The sequence below is a fragment of the Bombina bombina genome, chromosome 7 (genome assembly GCF_027579735.1).
Source record: "Bombina bombina isolate aBomBom1 chromosome 7, aBomBom1.pri, whole genome shotgun sequence".
NCBI lineage: Eukaryota > Metazoa > Chordata > Amphibia > Anura > Bombinatoridae > Bombina > Bombina bombina.
Genome location: NC_069505.1, coordinates 630,234,759 through 630,253,364, shown reverse-complemented (window position 1 = coordinate 630,253,364; position 18,606 = coordinate 630,234,759). Strand labels below are relative to the sequence as shown.

At 39.4% G+C, this 18,606-nt stretch overlaps 1 long non-coding RNA gene across 2 annotated transcripts in view; it reads left to right on the top strand.

The window, feature by feature from the left end:
- The first annotated feature begins 8,144 nt into the window (after nt 1-8,144).
- LOC128636162 (uncharacterized) overlaps nt 8,145-18,606 on the top strand; it is a 42,000-nt gene continuing 31,538 nt past the window's right edge. For both annotated transcript variants that reach the window (XR_008398678.1, XR_008398677.1), the window contains exon 1: nt 8,145-8,292. This is a non-coding gene — a long non-coding RNA (uncharacterized LOC128636162). The remainder of the gene's footprint in view (nt 8,293-18,606) is intronic.

Sequence of the window (18,606 nt, the reverse complement as noted above, 5' to 3'; positions counted from 1 at the left end):
AAGAAGGAACGTCTGTTACACAATCTTGATGTGGTTCGGGCTTTAAAGTTCTATTTACAAGCAACTAAGGATTTCAGACAAACAACTTCTTTGTTTGTTATCTATTCTGGTAAGAGGAGAGGTCAGAAGGCGGCCGCTACCTCTCTTTCCTTTTGGCTGAAAAGCATCATCCGTTTGGCCTATGAGACTGCTGGCCAGCAGCCTCCTGAAACAATTACTGCTGATTCTACCAGAGCAGTGGCTTCCACATGGGCTTTTAAAAATGAGGCTTCTGTTGAACAGATTTGTAAGGCAGCGACTTGGTCTTCGCTGCATACTTTTTCCAAATTTTACAAATTCAATACTTTTGCTTCTTCGGAGGCTATTTTTGGGAGAAAGGTTTTACAGGCAGTGGTGCCTTCCGTTTAAGGTACCTGTCTTGTTCCCTCCCTTCATCCGTGTCCTAAAGCTTTGGTATTGGTATCCCACAAGTAAAGGATGAACCCGTGGACTGGATACACCTTACAAGAGAAAACCGAATTTATGCTTACCTGATAAATTACTTTCTCTTGTGGTGTATCCAGTCCACGGCCCGCCCTGGCTATTAAGTCAGGTAGATTTTTTTGTTTAAACTACAGTCACCACTGCACCCTATGGTTTCTCCTTTTTCTTCCTAACCTTCGGTCGAATGACTGGGGGGTGGAGCTAGAGGGGGAGCTATATGGACAGCTCTGCTGTGTGCTCTCTTTGCCACTTCCTGTTAGGAAGGAGAATATCCCACAAGTAAAGGATGAACCGTGGACTGGTTACACCTCAAGAGAAAGTAATTTATCAGGTAAGCATAAATTCTGTTTTTGTTGATTTGAATACCTGTATCTACCTTGCACTGATTAATTGGAACACACAATTGGTTTGGTGAGTCCATTAAGCCTTGAACTTCATAGACAGGTGCATCCAATCATGAGAAAATGTATTTAAGGTGGCCAATTGCAAGTTGTTGTTCTCTTTGACTCTCCTCTGAAGAGTGGCATCATGGGGGCCTCAAAACAACTCTCAAATGATCTGAAAACAAAGATTGTTCAACATTTATGGTTTAAGGGAAGGCTACAAAAAGCTATAGCAGAGATTTAAGCTGTCAGTGTCCACTGTGAGGAACATAGTGAGGAAATGGATGACCACAGGCACAGTTCTTGTTAAGGCCAGAAGTAAAATATTGGAGAGGCAAAGGATAGTGAAAACGGTCAAAAACAGACCACCTCCAGAGACCTACAACATCATTTTGCTGCAGATGGTGTCACTGTGCATCATTCAACAATTCAGTGTATGGGAGAGTGATGCAGAAGAAGCCTTTTCTGCACACACGCCACAAACAGAGTCACTTGAGGTATGCAAACGAACATTTGGACAAGCCAGCTTCATTTTGGAAGAAGGTGCTGTGGACTGATGAAACAAAGATTGAGTTATTTGGTCATAACAAGAGGCGTTATGCATGGCGGCAAAAGAACACAGCGTTCCAAGACAAACACTTACTAGCCACAGTAAAATTTGGTGGATGTTCCATCATGCTGTGTGGCCAGTGACGGTACTGGGTATCTTGTTAAAGTTGAGGGTCGCATGGATTCCACTCAATATCAGTAGATACCTGAGAATAATGTTAAGGAATCGGTCACAAAGTTGAAGTTACGCCGGAGCAGGATATTTCAACAAGACAACAACCCAAAACACTGCTCAAAATCTACTCTGACATTTATGCAGAGGAACAAGTACAATGTTCTGGAATACCATCCCAGTCCCCAGACCTGAATATCATTGAAAATCTGTGGGGTTTATATTGTGTGTGTGTATGTGTATGTGTGTATATATATATATATATATATATATATATATATATATATATATATATATATATATATATATATATATATATATATATATATATAATATGCCATGCAGAATAAATTTCTCTTTATGGGGAGGGAGCTGTGTTTTTTTTTTATACAGTAGTTCCAGGAAGGAATCAATTATACAAAAATTTAACATAACTAATTGCCTTATTTAAACCTCTTGATTGAAGAGTATTCATATTATGTATCATTTAAAATTTGCCTCTAATAATGGTCTGTCTATACCACTTCCTCTGCACTTCATGTCAATTTAACTCAAGTCCCATGACATAAAAATCAGGGAGCTATTGTGAACGTGGAAAAAATGTCTCTCTAGACCATTTGATTCAGTATTCTTGTTGACAATATCCCTTTTGTGCTCCCTGTAGGTTTTACCAACATACTGCAAATGGCAAGAGCAAGGCGCTAGGTAAACTACACCCTCATTGTGACACATTATATGTCCTCTCACTTTGGTATAGATTACCAGTGGCGTGCTATTGTATGCACATGATTGATATCAGGGTTTTATGGCCATTTGTGCAAGCTAAATTCTGCCGTACAATGTAAAAAAAATATGTTGAGCGTAGATAAAACATTAATAATCTAGCCCTTTACTTCCATATCTATGTAGTCTACCTTGAGCTTTTTATTGATCTTTAGATGATTGTGATCTGAAATACTAACATCTCTCTCTTCTTCTAGATATTTTTTTATGTACGACAACTGAATATGAAGCTAAATAATTGAGGTCAGATTTAATCTAGTGCCAAGTTGATCAAAAGTCATTTTAGAAGATTTGATAGCTTTGACTACATAGGATATTATTCCCCCTCATTACTGTTTTCACATAGTCTCCCATAATAATTCAGAATTATCTAAATGAGTATTATTATTTTTGTAAAATTCCAACCACTTAATTTCTAAAAAAAACAAAAAAAAACAATTTTAACCAGAGATAATTCTGGGGTATTTAAAATAGTAATAGCTCTTGATAGTTGGTTGTAGTGCCAAATTACGTAAAACTGAGGTATGGTGCAAAATTCCGATTATCCTAGTATGTGAAGGTATAATCTAGATTTTATTAAAGACACAGAGACGAGTATTTTTATGCATTACTCTTTCCTTTACTACTCAATGCAGCCTTTTAAAGAACAAGATATATAAGATAACATAGCATTCACATAATAAGAACATAACATAGGCTTATTATAGTGAGAAAAAACAACCAATCAGTACAGAGCATACCCTATAAACAGAGCACCCAATTAACATACTTCCTCTTTCTAATTGATGCTCAAAAGAAATAAAATATTGAACATTATAAGAAAACCAAAAAGTCCAAAACAACAGAGGATAAAGAACGCCAACTTCTTGAAGAAATGATGGACGACATTCCATGGGATGTTGAATTTGATAGAAGATAACGCAGGTGTCCAGGATTCAGTGAATGAAGGTTGAGATTTTTGAATTGACGGGAAGAATCCAGAGGCTGAGAAAGGATTGGATTCACATGGATACTGTTAAAAAATATATATAAGAGTTAATAACATAATAATAACGGTTATTAGGGTGGGGAAAAAACACCATTATCTATGTGAGGAGGGAAAATACTCGTCTCTGTGTCTTTAATAAAATCTAGATTATACCTTCACATACTAGGATAATCGGAATTTTATTACAAGACCAGAGACTCCTATTTTTATGCAAGTTTAAAGTAGTTAGGAGAATAAATTAAGCGAGGCATGTTGAATGGGTCTGAAATAAAATTGTTTGAAGATGGAATCTGAAGACCAGTCTGCAGCACTTAATATCTGTTGAAGAGGAGCCGCTTTTAAAAAGGCTTTCGAAGCAGCGGAACCTCTAACAGAATGAGCTGAGAAAGAAATGTTGATACCGGCTTCTTTCATGACCCATTTAACCCACCTAGCGATAGAGGTAGAGGTGATAGGAGCATAGGGGGGAACAAAAGAAATAAGCAGTTGATTATGGATAGGTTTCCTAAATGTTAGAGTTCTAGATTCGTAAGACTTTAAGCATTCGACCACACACAAAGAGGGTTCGGAAGACAGATAAGGGTAAAAGATGGAAGTGGATAAAGTTTTCGTTCTGCGAGAAAGGAAGAAGGTGACCCCTTCAGGGGAAAAACGTTTAGAATTCCAATCTAATGCTTTTACATCCGATACTCTTCTGAAAGAAATAAGGCAAAGAAGGGTAGCGAGTTTGGCGGAAAGTTGTTTTAGAGACAACAAGTTATTAGCTGGCCAAGATTTGAAAAGAGAAAAAACTAGGTCTACGTCCCAGAAAAATTCATGTTTGGGAACAGGAGGACGTTTTAATCTAATGGCTTTAAGGAGTCTACAGACTAAAGGGTGTTGACCTATAGGTGAATTATTGATAAGATGATGTCTGGCGGAGATAGCCGATCTATGGACATTAATTGATCTGTAAGCAAGGCCTGAGTCAAAGAGGTGAGACAGATAATTAATGATCTCAGTTAAATCCGCAGAAAAGGGATCCAAATCCCTTTGCAAGCACCAGCTAGACCATTTTGACCATGCGGCAAAATAACATCTGCGGGTACCTGGAGCCCACGAGTCTTGAATGAGGGATCTAGCTCTCTCCGAAAGGCCTCGGAGAGACCAGGGTCCCCTGAAATTGTCCAAGCTATCAGGAGTAGAGAGCCTTGGAGAATTAGACTGTGAAATTCGCCCTCTGGACTGACTAGTAGGTGAGGAAGTGGGGGGAGAAGGATTGGAAGACTGGTGGACATCTCCAAGAGGGAGGGGTACCAAGATTGGGTTGGCCAAAGGGGAGTCACTATAGTTAGGCATAGGAGATCCCTGCGGACTGTTGAAATTGTCCTCGGGATCATGGAGAAAGGAGGGAAGGCATAGGCTTTCTTGGGGGGCCATGGTTGAAGAAAAGCATCTATGGCCGCAGCTTCTGGATCTGGGCGCCAGCTGAAGTATGGGTAAATCTGGAAATTGGTCCTGGATGCAAAAAGATCCAGACAAAAGGGACCTCTGAGAGACTGGAGGATTAAAAACATTTTCTTGTCTAATTTCCAATCGCTCGAATCTGTCAGATGACGAGATCCCCAATCTGCAGCTGTATTTGATAAACCTGGAATGTATTCCGCTTTGATAGAAATATTCCTGTCTAAACAAAGGTGAATAAATTCCTTGGTAATATTGGACAAATTCCTCGATTTGGTGCCTCCTAAACGATTGAGATATCGAACTGCTGAAATGTTGTCCATGCGCAGGAGAATAGAAACTGGAGAAGAAAAATTGGCAAAACTTTTGACTGCAAACGAGCCAGCCAATAATTCCAAACAATTGATGTGGAAACGTTTCTCTTCCAGTGTCCATTTGCCACCGGTGATGGAAGGGCCGCAGCGTGCACCCCAGCCCGAAAGACTGGCATCGGATTCTATAATGAAATCCGGAGTTCTGCCAAAGATGGCTCTCCCATTCCAGGCTTCTAAATGAGAGAGCCACCAAGACAATTCTTCTTTGGCTTCTAGAGACAAAGGAATCAAATGAGAATAAGAAAAACCTTTTCTCAAATGAAGGATCTTTAGTCTCTGAAGTTCTCGATAGTGTAAGGGGGCAGGAAAAATAGCCTGAATAGAGGATGATAGTAACCCTACTATTCTGGCTATGGTTCTGATGGGAACTAAATCTTTGGATAAGGTTTTGGCAATTTCTTTTTTGATATTCTTTACTTTGTCTGAAGGAAGACTCAGAGTAGAGAGAATAGAGTTGATTTTGAAGCCTAAGAAAATCAAAGACTTTGTGGGTATAAGGACTGATTTCTGTTTGTTCACAATGAAACCTAATGATTCTAATAAAGAAATTGTGGTGAATAGATGATTCTGAAGAGAGTGGAAATCTTGGTCCATAATCAAAATATCGTCCAGATAAATTATTAGACGAATTCCTCGGAGTCTCAGCCAGGCCACTACAGGTTTCAGTAGCTTGGTGAAAATCCAAGGAGCAGAGGACAGACCAAAGGGAAGGCAAGTGAAATTCCAAAACTGGTCTTCCCAACGGAAAGTCAAGAATTTCCAATGTTCTTGGGCGATTGGAACGGTTAAATATGCGTCTGTGAGATCCAATCGAACCAACCAGTCGTTTCCTCTTAGGCATTCTCTTAATAAGTGAATACCTTCCATTTTGAAATGGTGATAAACTACAAAAGTATTTAATGTTTTTAGGTTTATGACAGGTCTGAATTGATTGTTTTTATTTTTTACCAAGAATAAATTGCTTAGGTAAAAATCTTGGGGATTGGAAACTGGAAGAATTGCTTTTTTGGAGAAGAGAGAAGAAATTTCTTTCTTGACCAAAAGAGAGTCTTCTTGAGAAAATTGAATAGGATGTGGGAGACAGACTTGAATTGGGGGAGATATGAATTCTATGAGGATACCTGATACAGTTTGTAAAACCCAGGGGTCTGAAGTAATTACCGCCCAATTTTGAGTAAACAGGGCGAGTCTGCCTCCAATTTTTTCTGGGAAAGAAAGGGTGTAGGGGGGAAGTGAAGAACTTACCTGGAGCTTGTCGAGCTCTGGCTCTGGTCCTAAAACCTCTCTGAATCCAGGGGCGACCTCTTGTTGGAAAGAAGGAGGAAGTGGATGGATCAGAGAAACCTCTTTGGAATTGAGATTGAAACTGGTGTTGATATTGTGTTTGTTGGGGATAATAATGAGACCTGGATAAGAAGGTTTGGCGGCCGGGAAAGCGGCCTCTGCCTCTCCCGGCCCTGTCGGAGAAACCCTGGTTGGGGTAAAAGATTTTCTTAACGGAAGTTTTTACTTTATTTAGGTTAGAGAAAGTATTTACGTATTGACTTAAGTCCTTTAAGTAAGAATCTCCAAATAAAAGACCTTTTCTGTCTGAAGCAATATTACTTGAGGAAAAATCAGAAATTTTCGGGTCTATTTTCTGCAAGATATTACGTCTTCTTTCTCCAGATATTGCACAATTTGTATTCCCAATAAAACACAGGAGTCTTTGAACCCATTCTCTGACCACATAGGGGTCCAAAGGGCAATTTTCGGCTACGCCTTGTTCAGATAATTCGAATAATTTTGTGAGGGGACCAACTGAATCTAAAAGTTTATCTTGGCAAATTTTCCAGGATCTATCAATTCCTTTTTTCAATTTATATCCTGGAGAACCGATGAATTTTAAAATTTTGGGGTCAACTTCAGGGGTAATGGAAGCGTTCTTTGGTAATAGAGGACGGGGACATTCCGCTTTCATTTTGTTGCGGGTCTGCTTTTTTAGGGGTTTACGTAATTGGTGGTCAATAAATTTAGCTAAATCCAGGGGGGGACACCACTCGGCGGACCGGGGATGGTGTAAATCATCAGGTTTAAATCTAGGGTTACCTAAACAGTCTAAAAAGTCCTCTTCATCCTCACTGTATTCAACATATTTTTTGGCTTTCTTTTTAGGTTTTTTAGCGGCCGGGGAGCCATCGGAGTTATCCAAATCATTTAAGTTATCTGAATTGATATCAGTGTATTCGTCACCATCTGATTCCTCAGAATCTGAAGATGGATTATCAATAATATTTTTTGACTTAAATTTTAATTTTTTGCATACATTAGTATCCCCTGTTTGGTTACCCTCAGGGTGCAGGGTTCTGTTAACAGCAGTTTTTCTTCCTTTGCTGTGAGGAATATTCGTCTCGGTTAAACATTGGCGAGACTTTTCAATGAGTTTTTTACTTGCCTTATAAGCAATGGAAGGGTTTTTTCTTTTTAAAGATATTTTTCTTTGTTTCTCTCCTATCAAGGAGGTCATTTTATTAAATAAATTGTTCATAGAGGAGTCAATCATTGATTGTACTGTGTGTAAGGTCAAAGGAGGTGATTTAGATTGAGCTTCAGACATTGTTTATAGTGTTAGAGAAAAAACAATGTGAAGTAAAAACTATATATATATTAATAAATTAAATATCCAATCCCCTTAGAAAGCACAAATTTTTTTTATATATAAACTTAAAAGTTTAACAAAACAGGGTATTGAGAGGCAAGAAAATTTTTTCTCTGAGGTAAAATATTTGGTTCAAATGGTTAACCTTATTGCGTTTGGTATATAGCAAAAATACACAGTAACTGTAATGAAAATAACAGCCAGAAGATGGCCACAGAGGCTGAGGAGAAATCTCTTATATTGTAATTGCAAGCAATGTCAGGACCGAGTGGAAAAGATACAAATTTACCACTCGGTTCACAGCAGAGGTACAGCTGACAGGAGACAAGGTTGCTACGTCGTCAGAAGTGGGCGGGAGGGACGGCCCACAAAATGGCGACCGGACTGAGGGAAGGCAAACAAGCAGAGGGAAAAAACCATGCAGGGGAATAAAACACAGAGTGGGAGCAATATAAAGAATTTAAGAACCTAAATAAGAGGTAAGAAAAACGCTCAATAGAGGAGTAGAAATAGGAAATTAAGTAAAGAAAAAACGGAAAAATGAAAAAACCGGAGAAAAGGACAAAATATAGAAATGAGCAAAATATAGAAATGAGATAGAAACGGAAATAACAATAAAAGGGACAAAATATTTATTATAACAATAGTAATAATGAATAATAATATTATTATGACTGCACTACTTATCTGAGTGAGCAGCAAAAAGAAAGAGGAAGTATGTTAATTGGGTGCTCTGTTTATAGGGTATGCTCTGTACTGATTGGTTGTTTTTTCTCACTATAATAAGCCTATGTTATGTTCTTATTATGTGAATGCTATGTTATCTTATATATCTTGTTCTTTAAAAGGCTGCATTGAGTAGTAAAGGAAAGAGTAATGCATAAAAATAGGAGTCTCTGGTCTTGTAATAAAATTACAATCTGTTTATATAATATATCTCTAACCAATACTGGGCTAGATTACAAGTGGCTTTTGGACGCGAGCGATATTGGCTTTTTCTGGCTTTTTATATTAAAAGTTGAAAGTAAATGTGGTTGTTGGAGTGCAATTGCGATTTACGCTCGTCGGGTTAGCACAACTGAAGAACTTAGAGAGCGTAAATGGTAGGGCAAGAAAAAAAAATGTATTATACATCGTGATAGAAAACCCATCTCCAAGAACCCACCCCCCAAAAAAATTTTTTTGTGTTAAACACAACATAAAAGAGACACTGAAACCAAAATTGTTCTTTTGTGATTCAGATAGAGCATACAATTTTAAGCAACTTTCTAATTTACTCCTTTTATCAATTTTTCTTTGTTCTCTTGCTATCTTTATTTGAAAAAGAAGGCATCTAAGCTTTTTTTTAATTCAGAACTCTGGAGAGCACTTTTTTATTGGTGGATGAATTTCTCCACCAATCAGCAAGGACAACCCAGGTTGTTCACCAAAAATGGGCCGGTATCTAAACTTACATTCTTGCATTTCAAATAAAGATACCAAGAGAATGAAATAAATTTTATAATTGGAGTAAATTAACAAGTTGCTTAAAATTTCATGCTCTATCTGAATCATGAAAGAAAAAATTTGGGTTCAGTATCCCTTTAATATATTAAAAAATGTAGTCATATAAACACTATCTGATAAAAAGTATTAAAAAAAAAAAATATTCCCCAGATTTGCATAACTAACACATTAGTATTAATATACACTTAGTATGCAGGGATTTGCGCTCTCACCTCTTCATAGCAGCTACCATGGGGTCAGAAACTAAATACGTATTAAAAGTTGATAGGATCAACACTTACTGGACTTTTTATTTTAGTGATGTTTCGGATCACTTGAGCCCCTACTTCAGACAAACCAGACTGCGCACAAACTCGCAATAAATAGCCATAGACCCCCACACAGTTAAAAATCAGTATACAGTGCAGTAACTATACATACCCATGAAGCACACAGTGTAATAAAACTGTCCGACTATATGAAGTATGTTAATTATTACTGAGGTAAATAAACAAATAACATACATGGACTGGCAAAGGAAAACCTTTTAACAGTGTTTATATGTATGTAATGGCCACAGTTTTCATACAAAAATTGTCCTTCTTCTTAACCATAAATCAATGTCACAATGATCAATATACAACCCTGTATATACTTTAGTCAGTGATTGGCCCAGAGTAAACATTGTAGCTGCATTGTGATAGACTGCACTAATATTCATTATATCAAAGGGAATAGGAGGGGCGTACACAAGCCTGATACTGATTGGTAGCCCAGTAACAGTGGGCGGAATAGTAATCACATTTTTACATGTGTCAATAATCCCGCTGCTCCTTTTAGGTGGCGTATTGAAACGGGATGATTGACAGCCCCTGCTAGCGGCCAATTGACCACCAGTGAGCAGGGGAATGCATTGCACAAGCATTTCACAAAGATCTACAATGTAGAGCGGACACGGTTTGTTGTAGCAAATAATGTCCGCTCGACTGATAATAAATCTACCCCTAAGTGTGAACTCTGTAGTAGGAGGGGTGGGACAGGTGTCAGTCGTATTATGATACAGTGAGACAAATATATAGTAATTGTTTCCAATAGATGTCTAACATTAACTACAATTGATATAGAGCCACATGAATATCATAGATCACAGTGCCCAGCATCTTAATGGTAGAACCTGTGTGATTTAATAACAATATAGCCTTATGTGTCCGGAATAGGAATATAAAATCAACGTGGAAAAGAGCACCCCAAGGCTATTCTCCTAGGCGTCTGCAGAAACGCCGGAAACGAACACCACAAGTCGGCAGATCAAGTGTCACTTTGTTAGCCTAGGCTGTGCAATGCTCGGCTCAGAGGAGAGAAAAGGGTCATTGTGCAGAGTCAACGGCTGGAGCTAGCCCCAGCATCCACTTAACCATAGTGTGAGATCTGTATTCTCCTAAATCAGCAAAGTGACTAGTGCATATAAGTCGGGCACAAGAAGAAGATTAGGCACAATGCTCCTTTTATCTCTATAAGGTAGAGAGAGTGGCTATATTTGCCTGCCTTTACTGATTTATGTGGTGCCAGTGAAGAGTCAAGCTTGGCTGAAGAAATGAGCGATCAGTCCTTGTATGTAATAAAAACATAACTTTTATTTCCACAGGTTAAAAGACCTCAGAGCTCACAGAACAATTCCAAGGGTGTAGTGTGTCAGATTGGCTTGCGCGTTTCAGCGTGAGCCGTAATCATAGCCTCAGTGTCGGGCACAAGAAGAAGGTTAGGCACAATGCTCCTTTTATCTCTATAAGGTAGAGAGAGAGTGGCTATATTTGCCGGCCTTTACTGATTTATGTGTGTGCCAGTGAGGAGTCACCCAGAGTTTCCATCCCCCTTGCTCCTTTCAGCATTGTAAGAGTTAAATGAGAGGTTCTCCCACGTGCTTGGCCCATTCAGACAATACCTTAGGGTATATACATGTTTAGCATTATAATAGAATCAGGCCACAGATTAAAGTGTGAGCCAAATTGCGTCTGACCCTCTCTCTACATAAAGTTTTATTTATTTTTGTTTTCAGTTCCATGATTAATAAATGTCTTTATTTTGCTTTTTATCCGTGCTCCGTTTCATTGGGGGTTTTTGCCAGTAAAGAGTACCTGAATTCTATTTAATGACGGGGAACGTTTTTGGGACTTTGCATCATCTTTTTAGCAGTACATGGTGTTATGTGAAATACAGTGGTGTGTATGAGAAAGTGTCACTAGTGAGGACTACCTGCTGTTATATCTATAGGAGACTGGAATATAATTGCCTGAATGGATTAAAATCAAGTAAAGTTGTGTTTTGAAAGGGCACCTGTGAAACGCCAATGACTGGTTCTGCTGCACTAATGTAAGAAAATAAGGTGAACAGGGACGTACATCTTCGCCTCTGTCCACCCAGCTTCACATCTAGCGAGCAGCAATAAGCTGCCCGGATTTACCATTGCACACTACGCGAGCAAGGGCCATCAATCTCCCTATGGGGACTGTCATACACCAATTAACAGGAGGCAAAGTTGTTTATGAAGCATCGTTTTGATGACCACTGCTTCTTAAACCTCTGGTACAGGTTCACTTATGTGAACCTGCAGCCAACGGTGCTCCGACCCCTTGATAAATGGGGCTAATAGAGCTACACATAGTTGGATGAAAGTGAAGATTGCCAATCAATTATTCTTTGTGGTTTTTACTGAAAGCTAGATTTCATTAAATAAATATTGGATCAAAAGTATATTGACTATGTTTGTCATTTGTGTTTAGAGACTCCAGGAGGGATATGGGACAGTTAATGTTATATATGTACTATGGGAGTTATACATGGATTATCACTTGGTACCCCTAAAGCTCCAGGGGGGATACGGGACAGTTAATATGTTATATATGTACTATGGGAGTTATACATGGATTGTCACTTGGTGCACCTAAAGCTCTAGGGGGGATACGGGACAGTTAATGTTATATATGTACTATGGGAGTTATACATGGATTGTCACTTGGTGCACCTAAAGCTCTAGGAGGGATACAGGACAGTTAATATGTTATATATGTACTATGGGAGTTATACATGGATTGTCACTTGGTACACCTAAAGCTCCAGGGGGGATACGGGACAGTTAATATGTTATATATGTACTATGGGAGTTATACATGGATTGTCACTTGGTGCACCTAAAGCTCTAGGGGGGGATACGGGACAGTTAATGTTATATATGTACTATGGGAGTTATACATGGATTATCACTTGGTACCCCTAAAGCTCCAGGGGGGATACGGGACAGTTAATATGTTATATATGTACTATGGGAGTTATACATGGATTGTCACTTGGTGCACCTAAAGCTCTAGGGGGGATACGGGACAGTTAATGTTATATATGTACTATGGGAGTTATACATGGATTGTCACTTGGTGCACCTAAAGCTCCAGGGGGGATACGGGACAGTTAATGTTATATATGTACTATGGGAGTTATACATGGATTGTCACTTGGTACACCTAAAGCTCCAGGGGGAATACGGGACAGTTAATGTTATATATGTACTATGGGAGTTATACATGGATTGTCACTTGGTGCACCTAAAGCTCTAGGGGGGATACGGGACAGTTAATATGTTATATATGTACTATGGGAGTTATACATGGATTGTCACTTGTTACACCTAAAGCTCTAGGGGGGATACGGGACAGTTAATGTTATATATGTACTATGGGAGTTATACATGGATTGTCACTTGGTGCACCTAAAGCTCTAGGGGGGATACGGGACAGTTAATGTTATATATGTACTATGGGAGTTATACATGGATTATCACTTGGTACCCTTAAAGCTCTAGGGGGGATATGGGACAGTTAATGTTATATATGTACTATGGGAGTTATACATGGATTGTCACTTGGTGCACCTAAAGCTCTAGGGGGGATACGGGACAGTTAATGTTATATATGTACTATGGGAGTTATACATGGATTGTCACTTGGTGCACCTAAAGCTCCAGGGGGGATACGGGACAGTTAATGTTATATATGTACTATGGGAGTTATACATGGATTATCACTTGGTACCCTTAAAGCTCTAGGGGGGATATGGGACAGTTAATGTTATATATGTACTATGGGAGTTATACATGGATTGTCACTTGGTACACCTAAAGCTCCAGGGGGGATACGGGACAGTTTTACATGGATTGTCACTTGGTGCACCTAAAGCTCTAGGGGGGATACAGGACAGTTAATATGTTATATATGTACTATGGGAGTTATACATGGATTGTCACTTGGTGCACCTAAAGCTCTAGGGGGGATACGGGACAGTTAATGTTATATATGTACTATGGGAGTTATACATGGATTGTCACTTGGTGCACCTAAAGCTCTAGGAGGGATACAGGGCAATAAGCTGCCCGGATTTACCATTGCACACTACGCGAGCAAGGGCCATCAATCTCCCTATGGGGACTGTCATACACCAATTAACAGGAGGCAAAGTTGTTTATGAAGCATCGTTTTGATGACCACTGCTTCTTAAACCTCTGGTACAGGTTCACTTATGTGAACCTGCAGCCAACGGTGCTCCGACCCCTTGATAAATGGGGCTAATAGAGCTACACATAGTTGGATAAAAGTGAAGATTGCCAATCAATTATTCTTTGTGGTTTTTACTGAAAGCTAGATTTCATTAAATAAATATTGGATCAAAAGTATATTGACTATGTTTGTCATTTGTGTTTAGAGACTCCAGGAGGGATATGGGACAGTTAATGTTATATATGTACTATGGGAGTTATACATGGATTATCACTTGGTACCCCTAAAGCTCCAGGGGGGATACGGGACAGTTAATATGTTATATATGTACTATGGGAGTTATACATGGATTGTCACTTGGTGCACCTAAAGCTCTAGGGGGGATACGGGACAGTTAATGTTATATATGTACTATGGGAGTTATACATGGATTGTCACTTGGTGCACCTAAAGCTCTAGGAGGGATACAGGACAGTTAATATGTTATATATGTACTATGGGAGTTATACATGGATTGTCACTTGGTACACCTAAAGCTCCAGGGGGGATACGGGACAGTTAATATGTTATATATGTACTATGGGAGTTATACATGGATTGTCACTTGGTGCACCTAAAGCTCTAGGGGGGGATACGGGACAGTTAATGTTATATATGTACTATGGGAGTTATACATGGATTATCACTTGGTACCCCTAAAGCTCCAGGGGGGATACGGGACAGTTAATATGTTATATATGTACTATGGGAGTTATACATGGATTGTCACTTGGTGCACCTAAAGCTCTAGGGGGGATACGGGACAGTTAATGTTATATATGTACTATGGGAGTTATACATGGATTGTCACTTGGTGCACCTAAAGCTCCAGGGGGGATACAGGACAGTTAATGTTATATATGTACTATGGGAGTTATACATGGATTGTCACTTGGTACACCTAAAGCTCCAGGGGGAATACGGGACAGTTAATGTTATATATGTACTATGGGAGTTATACATGGATTGTCACTTGGTGCACCTAAAGCTCTAGGGGGGATACGGGACAGTTAATATGTTATATATGTACTATGGGAGTTATACATGGATTGTCACTTGTTACACCTAAAGCTCTAGGGGGGATACGGGACAGTTAATGTTATATATGTACTATGGGAGTTATACATGGATTATCACTTGGTACCCTTAAAGCTCTAGGGGGGATATGGGACAGTTAATGTTATATATGTACTATGGGAGTTATACATGGATTGTCACTTGGTACACCTAAAGCTCCAGGGGGGATACGGGACAGTTAATGTTATATATGTACTATGGGAGTTTTACATGGATTGTCACTTGGTGCACCTAAAGCTCTAGGGGGGATACAGGACAGTTAATATGTTATATATGTACTATGGGAGTTATACATGGATTGTCACTTGGTACACCTAAAGCTCTAGGGGGGATATGGGACAGTTAATGTTATATATGTACTATGGGAGTTATACATGGATTGTCACTTGGTGCACCTAAAGCTCTAGGGGGGATACAGGACAGTTAATATGTTATATATGTACTATGGGAGTTATACATGGATTGTCACTTGGTACCCCTAAAGCTCTAGGGGGGATACGGGACAGTTAATGTTATATATGTACTATGGGAGTTATACATGGATTGTCACTTGGTGCACCTAAAGCTCTAGGGGGGATACAGGACAGTTAATATGTTATATATGTACTATGGGAGTTATACATGGATTGTCACTTGGTACACCTAAAGCTCTAGGGGGGATACGGGACAGTTAATGTTATATATGTACTATGGGAGTTATACATGGATTGTCACTTGGTGCACCTAAAGCTCTAGGGGGGATACGGGACAGTTAATATGTTATATATGTACTATGGGAGTTATACATGGATTGTCACTTGTTACACCTAAAGCTCTAGGGGGGATACGGGACAGTTAATGTTATATATGTACTATGGGAGTTATACATGGATTGTCACTTGGTGCACCTAAAGCTCTAGGGGGGATACGGGACAGTTAATGTTATATATGTACTATGGGAGTTATACATGGATTATCACTTGGTACCCTTAAAGCTCTAGGGGGGATATGGGACAGTTAATGTTATATATGTACTATGGGAGTTATACATGGATTGTCACTTGGTGCACCTAAAGCTCTAGGGGGGATACGGGACAGTTAATGTTATATATGTACTATGGGAGTTATACATGGATTGTCACTTGGTGCACCTAAAGCTCCAGGGGGGATACGGGACAGTTAATGTTATATATGTACTATGGGAGTTATACATGGATTATCACTTGGTACCCTTAAAGCTCTAGGGGGGATATGGGACAGTTAATGTTATATATGTACTATGGGAGTTATACATGGATTGTCACTTGGTACACCTAAAGCTCCAGGGGGGATACGGGACAGTTAATGTTATATATGTACTATGGGAGTTTTACATGGATTGTCACTTGGTGCACCTAAAGCTCTAGGGGGGATACAGGACAGTTAATATGTTATATATGTACTATGGGAGTTATACATGGATTGTCACTTGGTGCACCTAAAGCTCTAGGGGGGATACGGGACAGTTAATGTTATATATGTACTATGGGAGTTATACATGGATTGTCACTTGGTGCACCTAAAGCTCTAGGAGGGATACAGGGCAATAAGCTGCCCGGATTTACCATTGCACACTACGCGAGCAAGGGCCATCAATCTCCCTATGGGGACTGTCATACACCAATTAACAGGAGGCAAAGTTGTTTATGAAGCATCGTTTTGATGACCACTGCTTCTTAAACCTCTGGTACAGGTTCACTTATGTGAACCTGCAGCCAACGGTGCTCCGACCCCTTGATAAATGGGGCTAATAGAGCTACACATAGTTGGATGAAAGTGAAGATTGCCAATCAATTATTCTTTGTGGTTTTTACTGAAAGCTAGATTTCATTAAATAAATATTGGATCAAAAGTATATTGACTATGTTTGTCATTTGTGTTTAGAGACTCCAGGAGTGATATGGGACAGTTAATGTTATATATGTACTATGGGAGTTATACATGGATTATCACTTGGTACCCCTAAAGCTCCAGGGGGGATACGGGACAGTTAATATGTTATATATGTACTATGGGAGTTATACATGGATTGTCACTTGGTGCACCTAAAGCTCTAGGGGGGATACGGGACAGTTAATGTTATATATGTACTATGGGAGTTATACATGGATTGTCACTTGGTGCACCTAAAGCTCTAGGAGGGATACAGGACAGTTAATATGTTATATATGTACTATGGGAGTTATACATGGATTGTCACTTGGTACACCTAAAGCTCCAGGGGGGATACGGGACAGTTAATATGTTATATATGTACTATGGGAGTTATACATGGATTGTCACTTGGTGCACCTAAAGCTCTAGGGGGGGATACGGGACAGTTAATGTTATATATGTACTATGGGAGTTATACATGGATTATCACTTGGTACCCCTAAAGCTCCAGGGGGGATACGGGACAGTTAATATGTTATATATGTACTATGGGAGTTATACATGGATTGTCACTTGGTGCACCTAAAGCTCTAGGGGGGATACGGGACAGTTAATGTTATATATGTACTATGGGAGTTATACATGGATTGTCACTTGGTGCACCTAAAGCTCCAGGGGGGATACGGGACAGTTAATGTTATATATGTACTATGGGAGTTATACATGGATTGTCACTTGGTACACCTAAAGCTCCAGGGGGAATACGGGACAGTTAATGTTATATATGTACTATGGGAGTTATACATGGATTGTCACTTGGTGCACCTAAAGCTCTAGGGGGGATACGGGACAGTTAATATGTTATATATGTACTATGGGAGTTATACATGGATTGTCACTTGTTACACCTAAAGCTCTAGGGGGGATACGGGACAGTTAATGTTATATATGTACTATGGGAGTTATACATGTATTGTCACTTGGTGCACCTAAAGCTCTAGGGGGGATACGGGACAGTTAATGTTATATATGTACTATGGGAGTTATACATGGATTATCACTTGGTACCCTTAAAGCCCTAGGGGGGATATGGGACAGTTAATGTTATATATGTACTATGGGAGTTATACATGGATTGTCACTTGGTACACCTAAAGCTCCAGGGGGGATACGGGACAGTTAATGTTATATATGTACTATGGGAGTTTTACATGGATTGTCACTTGGTGCACCTAAAGCTCTAGGGGGGATACAGGACAGTTAATATGTTATATATGTACTATGGGAGTTATACATGGATTGTCACTTGGTACACCTAAAGCTCTAGGGGGGATATGGGACAGTTAATGTTATATATGTACTATGGGAGTTATACATGGATTGTCACTTGGTGCACCTAAAGCTCTAGGGGGGATACAGGACAGTTAATATGTTATATATGTACTATGGGAGTTATACATGGATTGTCACTTGGTACCCCTAAAGCTCTAGGGGGGATACGGGACAGTTAATGTTATATATGTACTATGGGAGTTATACATGGATTGTCACTTGGTACACCTAAAGCTCTAGGGGGGATAAGGGACAGTTAATGTTATATATGTACTATGGGAGTTATACATGGATTGTCACTTGGTGCACCTAAAGCTCTAGGGGGGATACGGGACAGTTAATGTTATATATGTACTATGGGAGTTATACATGGATTGTCACTTGGTGCACCTAAAGCTCTAGCGGGGATACGGGACAGTTAAT